Source organism: Cornus florida, unplaced genomic scaffold (genome assembly GCF_030987335.1).
Source record: "Cornus florida cultivar Cherokee Brave unplaced genomic scaffold, ASM3098733v1 CherokeeBrave_3.0.0_Hap2_Chr04, whole genome shotgun sequence".
NCBI lineage: Eukaryota > Viridiplantae > Streptophyta > Magnoliopsida > Cornales > Cornaceae > Cornus > Cornus florida.
Window position 1 is genome coordinate 23,281,679 of NW_026775574.1, and position 13,808 is coordinate 23,295,486.

General features: G+C 36.9%; 1 pseudogene; it reads right to left on the bottom strand.

Moving 5' to 3' along the window:
- Positions 1–302: 302 nt before the first annotated feature.
- On the bottom strand, positions 303–401 carry LOC132305806 (small nucleolar RNA R71; annotated as a pseudogene).
- Between the last annotated feature and the right edge of the window lie 13,407 nt (positions 402–13,808).

A 13,808-nucleotide genomic window follows, 5' to 3' on the forward strand; every position in this document is an offset into this window, starting at 1 on the left:
CCATTTAGAGCACATCATTATGAAATTAAGCTACAAACCATTCAAATGCTTCCTAACTATCATGGACTTCCAAGTGAATAACCTTACATGCATTTGGATGAGTTTCTTGAAATATGTTCCACCGTAAAATATACGGACATGCCGGAAGAGGTCTTAAGACTTAAATTTTTTCCATTCACCTTAAAAGACAAGGAAAAGTATTGGTTTAACAATCTTAGGCCTTTTTTAATCACTTCTTGGGCAGAAATGCAACAAGAATTCTTGAAGAAGTACTATCCGGTTTCAAAAACCAATGCTATGAGAACTTCAATTAGAGAATTTACACATGGGGATGAAGAAACGTTTCATGAGGCATGGGAACACTTCAATGAGTTGCTTAGGAAGTGTCCACATCATGACATGCCCAAATGGCAATTAGTTCAATATTTCTTTGAGAGCTTATCGGATAATTATAAGGGTATGGTTGATGCTTCTATGGATGGCTCATACATTAATAGGCATGAGGATGACGTGTGGCGTCTTTATGAGAGCATGAGTGAAAATTATTTGCATAGAACATTATCATCCAAGAATAGTAGAAATTCACAAGGTATGAAGAGTATTGGCGTAAATCAAGTCGACCATTCAAATGAAATAGCCGCCGAAATGAAGTCTTTATCTCAAAGGTTTGATCAATTTTTGATTAACCAAAACTCGGCGAACCAAGTATCTTCCTTCCCTAACCATTCTCATCGTGCATCAAATGAAACATGTATGACTTGTTCTAGGGTTCTTCATTCTACTTCTCATTGTCCTCACGGACAAGTACAAAATGAACAAGTTAATGCAGCTTTTGTGAACCAAGGGAACAATCCTTATGGTACTCATTATAATCCAAGTTGGAGGAATCATCCGAATTTCTTTTGGAAAAACCAAGGAAAGGGCTCAAACGCTTCCCAAGGCAATTTTCAAGGGAAGTACATTCCACCTCCACTTCAAAACCAAGGATCCCAAGGTTATAGACCTTATCAATCACAAGGGAATCAATTTGCTAATTCTCATTTTCCCAACCAATCTTATTCCCAAGGAAATATTAGAAGTCCCGCATTTGAAGAAAAAGTTTTAAATGCTTTGGGCACTTTAGAGGCTAACACACAATTGCTCCATTCTCACTCTCAATCTATTACGAAGCTAAAAACCCAAGTAGGGCAAATAACAAGCATTCTTAAAGCAAGAGAGAAGGGAAAGATGACTATTAAAGTCCCACCTAAGTAACAATGAGTTGTGGAAACCCATTCCTCATCCGAAGGCCACAACATTGAACATGTTAATGCGGTAACCACCTTGTGGAGCGGTAGGGTTGTGGACAATCAAGTAGAAGTGTCCAATGAAGAGAGTGAACCGGTGCAACCTTAAGTTGTCACCCGTCCCGTTTCACATCCCATTCCTTCTTCATTACATATACATGATCTTGTGAATGAGAAAGTCTTGAAAAATGTGTTTGAAAAATGATATTGAAAAAGTTTTGCTGAAAAATGATTTGAAACAAAGTGATTTGAAAACTTCTTGTGTTGAAGAGAGTTCAAAAGAAAATTCTGAAAAAGTGTTTGAAAAAGTTTCATTTCCGGATGCCTTAAAAGGGTCCATTTCGAAGGAAAAGCAAAAGGCAAATGAAATTATGGAAATGTTTAGGCAAGTAAAAGTTAATCTTCCACTTTTGGATACAATCAAGCAAATTCCGGCTTATGCCAAATTCTTGAAAGACTTGTGCACCCAAAAGCGGAAGAACAAGAGCCAAGCACCAAGAAAAGTGGTTTTGATTGAGCAAGTAAGCTCAATTTTGCAACATAACACTTTGCCAAAGTTTAAGGACCCTGGTTCACCTACTACTTCATGCATCATTGGTGATCATATCATTAATCGGGCACTTCTTGACTTAGGAGCAAGTGCTAACCTTCTTCCATACTCGGTTTATGTTAAATTGGGCCTAGGAGAATTAAAACCGACGTCGGTAGTTTTGCAACTTGCCGACCGATTTATCAAGAAGCCTAGGGTTCTCATTGAGGATGCTTTAATTAAAATTGATAAATTCTTCTTCCCGGTTGATTTCGTTGTCATAGACACGGAACCGATCCCCAATCCTAAAAGCCAAATTCACGTTATTCTTGGCCGTCCTTTCTTGGCAACTGCTAATGCCAACATTAATTGTAGGACGGGGATTATGAAAATCTCATTTGGCCACATGAAGGTGAAGTTGAATATTTTCAATCCCACACACAATTCATTTGACAAATATGACGGAGAGATTAATGTTGTAGATAAATGTCATGATCTTTAATGTCAAGGAAGTGAGCTTTTGTATAAGACCAAAACTTCAAAGGAATCATGTTCAACCTTGCATTCTCAAAGTGTTGCTTCAAATTCTTGCTTTGAAAGGGTATGGAAGCCCAAAGGTTGTGATTGCATAGACAAAGGATCAAAAGTTTATTTTGAGCTTAATCCAACAAGTTCTTCAAAGAACCATTTGTTGGGTGGAGTTCAAAGCATCTATCACCCCAACAAGGAGGGGATGCATTATAAGATCTTTGATCCGGGCTAAAAGAGCCCAATGTCTTGCTAGAGACGTTAAAGACTAGCAAAAACATATCGTAGGGTGTCAAAACCCTATTCCTCCCTCATTTCTATCTTAAATTTCATTTCTTGCGAAGTCTAAATACTTGTTTTTGGTTCATATGCATTGATAGGAACTGTGATTAGGATTGCATAAATTTTTGTGTTATGATTAAGCATTTTGCATAAGTTCGATCGATCTTAAATGAGAGTTCGATCGATCGAACTTCCACCTGCATCCAACACTTAGAAAATTTTGAGCCTGCATCAACCTGCATATTTCAGCTCTCTGACTCATCGATCGAAAATATTTCAAGATCGATCTGAAGTTTTTTGATCGATCGAATATTCAAGTTCGATCGATCTCAAGTTCTAACACTTGGCCAATTTTCTGAGCCATAAACCTGCATATTCCTACTTTCTGTCTGATCAATCGAACTCTTGTTCTGATCGATCTCAGTTCTTCATTTCATTATTTTGACTTTATTTTGAATTTTCAAATTTCAAAAATCCAAAAATATTTTCATTTTTATTTTATTTTATTTTATTTTTCAAAAAGTTTTCAAAAATACAAAAATATCTTAGTTTATTTAGTTTTTAATTATTATTGTTTATTCAATTAAAAAAAAAAGAAAAAAAAAGAAAAGAGAAAAGATAAAGTTCGATCGATCTCAGTTGAGGTTCGATCGATCGAACTTTGTCGGGGTTGTTTTTAAAATAGAAACTGAGAGTTGTGAGATTGATTACAAAGATCAATCCAACTCTTTCAAACTCTAACCCCCCTTCTCTCTTTCGTCATCGCCACTGTGCACTCTCCATCTTCCTCATCTCCGGTGACACCTCCGGCGACATCAAGCTCACCCCGAATCTCACTCCCTCTTCATCTCCACTTCTCTCTTCGGTTGAGGTAAGATCCAAGGCTTCATTTAGGTTTTGAAGCTTAGATTTTATACATAGATGCTTTACATGTGTAATCCATGCCATTTTCATGATAAATCTACCATTGATGAGCTTCGAAACATTGAGTTTATATATGTATATATGTGTATATATTTTGTATATATTTGTGTATTTAGATTCGATTTTGGGAGTATGGGCCTTGTTTGGGTGATGGTAATTGATGATTTGTTGTGTTGATGGGCCCATGAACATGTTCATGTGGGTCCCGTGCTTCCACAGTCACAGATCTGTGACTTCTCATTTTTCACAGAACACAGTTCGATCGATCAAACTTATGTCTCAGATCGATCAAAGTTGTGAGATCGATCTCATTTACTTTCGATCGATCCAACCTTTGTGATCGATCTCACATATACACTTCATTCGTCTTATATTCACTTCATGCTATCATATTTATGCCCAATGCCTGTGATATTCCACATTGGATGCATTTCATACTTGCATTGCTTAGTATGCTTCATATCCTATCACTTGCATAGATTCATGTCATATATGTTTTGTCCATCTTATTTGACATACACGTTTCTATTGTGCTTTCAATTTTTTATTCTAGCGCTAACTCCCATTGCAAGATTTCTTTTTTGCAGACCATGACTAAGAATGACAGTTCTTCTACTTTAGCCACACCTAAGGCTCATGATCAGATATGTCGCTTAGAGGAGTAACTTCAGAGTTTGGAGGATATGCTGGTTGCCCTTAGAGCTGACATTGCTACCCTTCGTCTGAATATGCTGGCTGCCATTAGAGCTGACATTGCTCACCTCCGTACGGAGATCTTGACTTGTAATAACCCGAATTTTTTCGGATAAATTTTTTCTGTTGTCTTTTCCCTTCTAAGTTTAGTTTCTTGTCGATTAGTGTTGTCTCGAGTGCTCTGGAGTGATTCCCAAGAATCTTTTCTGTGGATTGACAACTTCCTTTGAGGACCGAGTCAATTCCGCATTTTTCATTTTTTGACACTATTCACTTTTTGTCTTTTCCCTATTTTGTCTTTTTCCCTATTTCGTCCTTTCCCGTTTGTCACTCTGTTTGCGTAACCACACTTCTTATGTTTGGAGTTGGTTTCTAACTTCACGTATCTTCATTGTCAGTGATTTCTATGAGATACGTATCTTTACTTTCGTGAGAAAGTACTCTGGTTGCTCCTGGTGCCCATAGGGGCATAAGTGTAAAGTTCTTTAGAAACTTTTTCTTTTCCTGAAGTGTTTTTCATAAATATCTTTTGAAGATATTTTATTTCAGGGGTATCTAAGAAAATATCTTTTGGAAGATATTTTCATTCTGGGGCAGTTTCGCAGTTTTCACTTTTTGGAGAGGCCATTGTGCAATTAATGAAAGTTATTGCCCAATGCCTTGTTTTGATCCTAGATTCTCGTATGGGATTCATTTTCAGATTTCATCGAGTCATGGACTCTTAGAATTTCCTCCTGGACGATGTATTCCAGTTTCAAGGTTTCTGGCCCCGGTTTGCGCCAAACTTGTTTTGGGCATAACTCTCTGTTCGGGACTCGGTTTTCAACGCTGTTTCTTTTGTTGTTCATATTTTCTCATTTGGAATCTTTTTCATTCATAGAGTTTTGCTGTTTGAGCGCGTCTGCTCAGATTTCACTTTTCCAAACCCGGCGGGGCCCATTCGGGGCACTTTTTGAGTTTTTCTATAAATAGGGGGCCTTTAAGTGAAAAATCAGATTTCACTCTCTCTCTCCCCTCTCTTGGCCAGATCTCATGGTAGCCATGGCTGCCACCTTCTCTTTCTTCTTTTGAGCTTCCTCCCCTCACTAAAAAGTGGTGATACCTTTATGTTTATTGTTCTCCTCGGCGAGGCCTTCGATTCCAACCGATTGGAATCTCGTTTTGGCCATTTCTTGAGTTCCGGTTTGAAGTCAAGTTGTGTTTTTGATGTGGCTTCCTTGGGATTCATGTTCGTGGTGTTGTCCCCGACAAAACCTAGGAGTTTCATCGGATTCGGAGCCGATTTATTTTGGTGGGGATTTGAGATGAAGGTGGGGATTTGAGATTTCACCTCAAATGGAGGTAGGAAATGTTTTAGGCTTTTGTGTGTGTTGTATTGAGTATTTAGCATGATTATACAACTTATATATGTGCCTTGTATCAAATCTAGAAAGTTAGTAATTTTTAATTCTTTGTATAAGATTTAAAATTCATGATGATATATAACTTTGATTTGAATTGTGGTATGGTAGAAAATCTTGTTTTAATATGTTGGTTAACATATATTAAATTTGGATTAATTAAATAAGAATTGCTCTTTTTAATTAATATTTATCTTTTGTGAAAGATTAAAGTTCATAGTCGTATCTTGCATGAAATTAAGTTGTATTATGCTTCTAAATTAATTTTTGGCATGTTTGTTAACATACTTTAATTTGAGAGCATTTGGTTGAGTTTGGAAATCTAGAGACTTTAATTAAGAGAACTAATTAAAATATATTTTGTGGTTTCATGGGCCTAATTAAGCTTTTGTGTGAATATATGTAATGACCATGATATGTCTTTTATCATATATTAAATTGAGGTCATTTGGAAATGATTTGAAATCTAGAGAGTTTAATTATTTTGATGTAATTAAATTCTATCTTTTTTATCCATGGATCTAATCATGTTTTAGAAGTTGTTTCTATTTTAAAAGCATGGATTTTGACTTGTGATATATTCACTTGATTGTGTTATATGCATTGAAGAGTATTGTTGTTTAATTTATAGTCATGAGAGTATGTTTCTAATATGAATATATTGTTGGCTTGTGATTTCATAGCATTATGGATATGAAATGCTTATTATGCACTATTGGGAGTTAAATTGCTAACGTGTTACTATGTAGTAGTAATATGTATAAGTTGTGAACTTATTTGACTTATTTCGGAATCTTGAGACATTGTTGAGTTGAGATAGCTAGGGTTTGGCTCTAGTATGGAGACGTGAGTCCTCTAAGTCATTGAGATAATGCGCACTTAGGGTGGTCTTCCCTACGGGTTAGTGCCCGGAATAACCATTGAGGTCTCGGCAGAATTCCGAGCGTGATGTCCAAGTCTTCCACTATTTATTTTCGCATTCAATTCCAAGTTGACAATCATGTTTACCTTGTTGACTTGTGATTTTGGCTATTGGCGATTTTGATGTTGTTAAGTACATCCATACTAAATTGACATATTTAGTTGATTTCACACTTTTAGATTTCTAGTTGATAACTTAGAGAATCTATGTCTTGATGTGTCGTATTAGATATTCTAATTATGCTAAATTGATATATTTAGTTGATGTTGCATTTTAGACTTCAAGTTGATAACCTTGAGAATCTATATGTTGTGGCATTGTGTAAGCATGCTCCTATGTTGTTGCTTTGTGTAAGCATGACCCTATGTTGCTAAAATTTCATGAATGAGGTGATTGATGCTAAAAATGATCTTAGGTAGCTAGGATGCTCCTTGAGTCTCACCTTTGACATAGACGTTAGGTGGAATGAACCACAATAATTAAATCATGTAAACTTGTAAAATGTAGGTCGATGCATGCTCATTTCCTATGAGTAGCTTTATGTTACGCACCCCTACGATACTGGGGCATATTTCAGGTACAAGAATTAAAGTTGAGACTGATGAGCACTGAAAAGTGCGCATTTAAACCCGTTAAGCTTAAGCATTCTAGTACATTTATCTATCTTACTTTGCCGTTTTAGACTTATTACGTGTTATTTATATTTTCAGGCACTAATCCCAAAATTGAGCTAAATCAGCCAAATAAGAGCTTAATTGAAGCAATCCTGAGATAAACCAAAGGAGGGAGCAAAGTGGAGAAAGAAAGGAGCAAAAAGGAATCAAGTTGTGCAGCTGAAAAGTTCGATCGATCCAACTTAGAGTTCGATAGATCGAACATCTATGATCGATCACAGTACTTCTCGATAGATCCAACCTTGGCCTTTGCTGAAATTCCAAGTTCGATCGATCAAACATAACCTTCGATTGATCGAACCCTATTTTGTCCTATTCAAATGATTGATCTTATCCACAGCTGTACGCCTACCAACCACTTTTGTCCTTTTCCCCATAAATATCTTCGAAATATCTCAGCCTTGTCCTTATCTGGAGGAGTCAGACCACTTCGATCGATCCAAGATGCAGTTCGATCGATCGAACCCATTTTCGATCGATCCAAGTTAAGGTTCGATCGATCGAACTTCCTCTAGCGAGAAAAAGTTAAAGTCTAGCTCACTTATTCCGTCCTTCATCCAATCATTGGAGAATATGCCTTGCACGACCACAGCTCATCATGGGGTGTATTTGACCTACCTATATAAGGAATATGATACACTTTTTGAGAGAGTCTCTAGAGTCTCTTGTCACACATTGAAAATCATCTTGGAGGCTATTCTTGGAGAGGAAGGAAGGGAGGAAGCTAGAGCAACCATTGGAGAAGATCTTCACCAACAAGGAGCAGCCATGGAGTTAGCCCCTGAGGGTTGGATCATCACTACCATGAGTGGCTAGACATCCTCTTGGGGTTAGAATTAGCCCCAAGCATGCTTTCTATACTCTAATCTTGTGTATTATTGAGGGATTAGTGTTGTATGATACATCTTGATATTCATGTATATATAAATCTTGATTATTTCATGGTTTGTATGGTTTAATGCTTCCAATTGACTATTCTATTCTATCCATATGTTTATGTATGCTAGAGTAGGATATTCATGTGCTTATCTCTAGATTTAGTGTTTTTGATGCATGTCTATGTGTATTGATGCTATAGATCTAGAGATTATCAAGATGATATGCTTAATGAATGCTATTTTGGTTCATTTGATGGTTTATGCCTATTCTTAATGGTTTGTGCCTCTCCCTTAGTCTAGATAGCTTTATTTTCATGCTAGTAGTATAGATTTAGTGTAGTAGTAGTGTAAAGTTAGATGGGAGGACAATCTACTCTTGATGTTTGATGTTCCATGCTTGTGAGTCCAAATGGCATATTCCTTTAATATTGTGTTGTATGTGGATTGTGAGCTTAATGAAGGATTAATGACTAGTTATGATATGTTGTATCTTTCACATGTGTTTAGACAATTTATTCCTCTCCCAATAGATATTTTGTACCTCTCACATGATGTTTAGATAATGCATGTTTAACTAAGTCATCCTTATGGATTGCTTGGACTATGAGCTTAATGAAAGGTTCAATGACTTGAATTATTATTTTGTTATCTTCACATGATGTTTAGACAATATATTCCTCTACCAATAGATGTATTGTGGCCTCACACATGTTGATTGAGTCACCCTTACCAATTGAATGTCTTTTACACACACAACATTGTTGCAACACATTCATTTCCCTCATTAGTCACTTGATTATGGTTTGGAATAGTATTGTTTGGTGGTGATCTCTACACCCCAAGACCTTTCCTTCTCATCTCTTAAATCCCTATCTCTACTTAGTTTTATTTTTATTGCATTTTAATTAATTCTTTTCTAGAAGTAATCAACCAACCCAACTCTCTTTTGCAATCATTTGGTACACTAGAGTCGAAGTTGAAATTCCAACACGTATAATCCCTTGGGACGATCCCTACTCACTCTTGCTACGTTAGTAGTGGTGTTGGTAGTGGTTTTTATAAATTTAAATTTGACATAAAAGGCTTTTCTTGAACCACACATTCACTACATTTAGTTTGGCGTATTGGAGCGGCCGTCGTCAAAGACTTCCATTATGCTTGGATGACTTGTGGACTTGAAGACTTCCATTTTTGTGAAGGTTGGCTCGGAATGCCAATTGTAGTCTTAATTATCAAATGTGTATATTTGATTCGAAACTTGTAATGTGTGCCTAAGCACACTTTTGATTCTCATTTTATGTATATGACATGAAGCCAAGGGCCAAACTTCTTTTAGAATCACATTTATGTCATGGATGTTGATTTTTGCCTTTAATGAGATTATATTACATTCATGCGTTTTAGTATGCTATTTTGCACCGGAGCGTGTATTGTGTATGAAATTTGTTATCTAGAATTCATTTAACATGTATAAGGTGTGGCCAAAGGCCAAACGCTATTTTGAAGTCATTTCATAGTTTTGAATTCCAAGTTTTCATTCCAAATTACATTTTTGGCATTTTGGCCGTTGGGGGTCATATTTTGTATCGGCCATATTTTTGGGCCATGGACCATTGTAGCACATCTTACTAGGTAAGTTACGTTTGCGTGCATGGTCGTTTTCGGGCAAAGCTTCTTCTTTGGTGAAATGAGCCTCCTTCGGACTCATTTTACACTTTTGTTGCATATTCTGACCTAAGGGTATTTTGGGAATTTTCTTTAGGAAATAAATTCCATTCTTCACATGGTTGAATAGAAAATGTAATTTTAGGGGGGGGGGGGGGGTGGGGTTTCTTCTTCATGTTTTTCCGGAAAATGTCGTCTTGGTACCGAAAATCGTTCATGAAGTTCAGCTTTCTGTTTTCCCATTTAACAGCTTTTTGGACCCTCTGGACCAGTTTTCATGGAGGGGCATTTTGGGCATTTTACAGTGCGTATTTTTCAATTTTTCTCAAGAGTCATGTATAAAACTCAATTTTAAGGGGGGTTTCTTCTTTTTGTTTTTCCAGAAAATGTCATCTAGGGCCTCAAAATCCCATTTTTTTTTCCAGAAAAACCCCTGCTGCCTGGTTTTTGGGTTGCACCTTACTGCCCTCTTCACATGTAAACGGTTACGAGGAGTTTGGTAACCGGTTACATGTGCATGGGCAGTGTTTTTGTCATGAATTTTGGCCTCCTAACCGGTTAGGAAGGTCTCCTAACCAGTTAGATGTTCTTGGTTGTCACCTTTTTGATCGTTTTGCCCCTTCTTCTTCCGTCAGTCATATCTTCTTTATCCGGACTCCGAATCAAGTGATTCTTGAGTCTAAATTCATTAATTTTTTGTTGTCTTTCCAATGGTGTTCTCAGTTGCACCACTTTTAAGCTAGAAATGACGATTTTTCCCCTAGGTTCATTTTTGTTCATTTTTGAAACGTTGCTTCCGTATTTGATTCCTTTGGGTTCCGTGACCTCGTTAAGAGTCGTAATGGTGTCTTAGAGCTATGTTGTATCTCTAGAGACCATTATTTTGTCTTTAGCTTCCGCATTTCGGATCCGTTATCGGGTCATCTTTCAGTTCATCACTGACGCACTGGGTTGAAAAACTTGGGCCGTACATGACTGCTATTGATGACTTAGCCAGGGAGATCCGTGAAGTTTGCTCTACTCGTCCTGCCCCCTCTACTTGAGAGTCCCAGTCTCTTTATCTTTTTATGCTCTTTATCTATGTTGTGTGTCTACAACACTTGTGATACTATTATTTTTGCAGTCGGGTCTGTCGGCTTTGACACTGGATGTATTGCACTTTATTGTTGTTTTTATCTATGATGGATGTCATATGCTTTTATTGATACATCTGTCCTTTTAACTCTATCTGGTGCATCACAGTGACTTCAGTGAGAGAGTGCTACTCGATTTTTAGGACCACCCTTATACCTCTCTCATCTCTTTATCAGTTTATCCCATTTACACTTACATGTCCACTGTGCACTAATTATCCCATTTTGTTATCTGATGAGTTTATCCAAGTACCAATTTTCAGGACCACAGTTAATCCCAAGTTTGGGGGGGGGGGGGGGGGGGCATGCCACCCACTTTGGATACTTCTGTCCTGATCATTCTTGCTTAGTTGCACTGGTATACTCTTTCCTTTGTTCTCTTTGAACATTGAGGACATTGTGCCATTTAAGTTTTGGGGAATGGTGCTTTGCAGTGTTAGTTTTAAATTCAAAATTTTGAGCATGACTTGTGTATTTGAGGGATATTTCTATGATTGGTCCATATCTAGCTATGATTTTGATTTTTTGAGGACTATATGGCTTAAAATTTAAAAATTGCTTGACTTGAGAGTCCAAAACTCCTTGTATGCCTTATGGATGCCATTTAGGAGTAAATTTTTCGAAAGATTGATATCTTGTTTGCACTTGTGGTCCACATCATCCTGATTTTGTGATTGTTTTGAGATTCACTCTAGTATTCTATACTAGCGCAGGCGCACACTAGCATTCATTTGTGGGGTACATGCTTTGTTGATTATTGAATTGATTATATCCCAATTGAGCTAGTAGTGCATTGAAAGCTTTCATTCTTGATAAAGGTAGATAACAACCCTTTTTAACTAAGTAGCCGGGATTCTAGCCTCATCAAACACTGAATTTCTCGTGCCGAAAGGTGGAGGGCCCAAACTCTAGGTTAATAATTGATTGTTCAATGATTAAAAAAAAAAAAAAAAAATTTGCGAAAGCAATAAAAAAAGTGAGGACTTCTCCCAAAAGGTGAAAAGTGGGAAATGATTAGATGGAGGTTGTCTTAATTTGTAGCCTAGTTGATTTGAGCTTGTAGGTCCGTAGGGGTATTTGAATACCTAATGCCTTAAAACCGTCTGGTTTGGGAGTCATTGACCTTACGCTCGACCTCATGAATCACTAGAAAGCTTAATAGATCAACACATTGCACCATGCTTCCACCTTTGATCCTAAAAAAATAAAAATAAAAAAAATAAAAAAATCGGGTGACAAGAGTAAGCGCACTTAGAACAATAAAGCTTTAATAAAAGGTCCACTTTTTATCTTGATGATCGGTACTAGATTTATGTGCTAGTTTAAGGGTAAGGATGTGATCATTTCTCTAGTTGGCTAAGATAGCAACACATTTGATGCCGCTTCACTCAAAAGGATTCTAGAGTTATTTTGATTTGCATGATAATTTTCTTCATGTGTGGAGGACCATACTTGCTTGCTTGATGTTGAGATTTTGGGAGGTTGCTCAGAAATGTTTCAAACATTGCATACTTGAGGTAGTTTTCTCCCAATGCTTGTTTGTAATATTGGTACCTCTTTTGAAAGAATGAGCTTAATGTTTGTGGGTACCATTTCTAGAAACCCTCACGAGACTTCACTCATTCACTAGGGGTAACCTAGGGGTTTAAAAGGCTTGTTGCATATGCTAAGTGCAATCGTGTTCCCTATGAAAGTGGCGTTATCCATTTATTATTTTCTAGATTCATACTTGTATAGTTGTTCATTTCATTCCTTTACTTTTTAGTTCATTGCTAGGGACTAGCAATATTTAAGTTTGGGGGGTGTGATGAGTGCTGAAAAATGCGTATTTAAATCCCTTAAGCTTAGGTATTGTAGTACCTTTATCTATCTTACTTTATCGTTTTAGATTGATTTCGTATTATTTCCATTTTCAGGCACTTATTCCGAAAATAAGTTAACTCAGCCAAATAAGAGCTTAATTAAAGCAATTCTGGGATGAATCAAAGAAAGGAGCCAAGTAGAAGCAAAAAGAAGAAAAATGTGGAAATCAACATCTTCGATCGATCTCAGATCAAAGTTCGATCGATCCAACATGATCGATCTCAGCACTTTAAGATGGATCAGAGCCATGATGACATTTTCAGAGATCTCAAAAGTTTGATCGATCCAACACCATTCTTCGATCGATCGAACTGCTTTGTCCTTATCCAAATGATTGATCTTATTTAGTTGTACCACCCTACCAACCACTTTTGTCCTTTTCCCAAAAATATCTTCAAAATATCTCAGATTTGTCTTTATCCAAAAAGCGCTACCATTGAAGATCAATCCAGCTTAAGTTCGATAGATCTCAGCCAAGTTCGATCGATCTAAGTCCAAGGTTCGATCGATCGAACTTCCTCCAGTGCGAAAAAGTTAAATTTCCAGCTCATTGAAAGTTGTCCTTTATCCAATCATTAAGGAATTTTGTGTTCACGACCCCAGCTCATTTTGGGTGTTATTTGACCTACCTATATAAGGATAAGGATTGCTTTTTACAAGTGAGAGTCAATATTATATCATATCATCTCTTGGAGAGCAAGCTTAGAAGAGGAGGAGGCTAGAGACACAAAGGGGGGAGTTCTTCGTTAACAAGGAACAGATTTCTTCCATGGAGTTAGCCCTTGAGGGTTAGAGCAACATCACCATGAGTGGCTAGACATCCTCTTGGGGCTAGAGTTAGCCCCAAACATACTTTCTATATCTTAATCTTGTGTATTATTAAGGGATTAGTGTTGTAATTAATGTTTTGACACTTTGATATATATAGATCTTGATTGTTCAATGATTTATGTTGTTAAATGCTTTCAATTGATCATTTTATTCTATCCATATGTCTATGTATGTTAGAATAGATGTTAATGTGCTTGTCT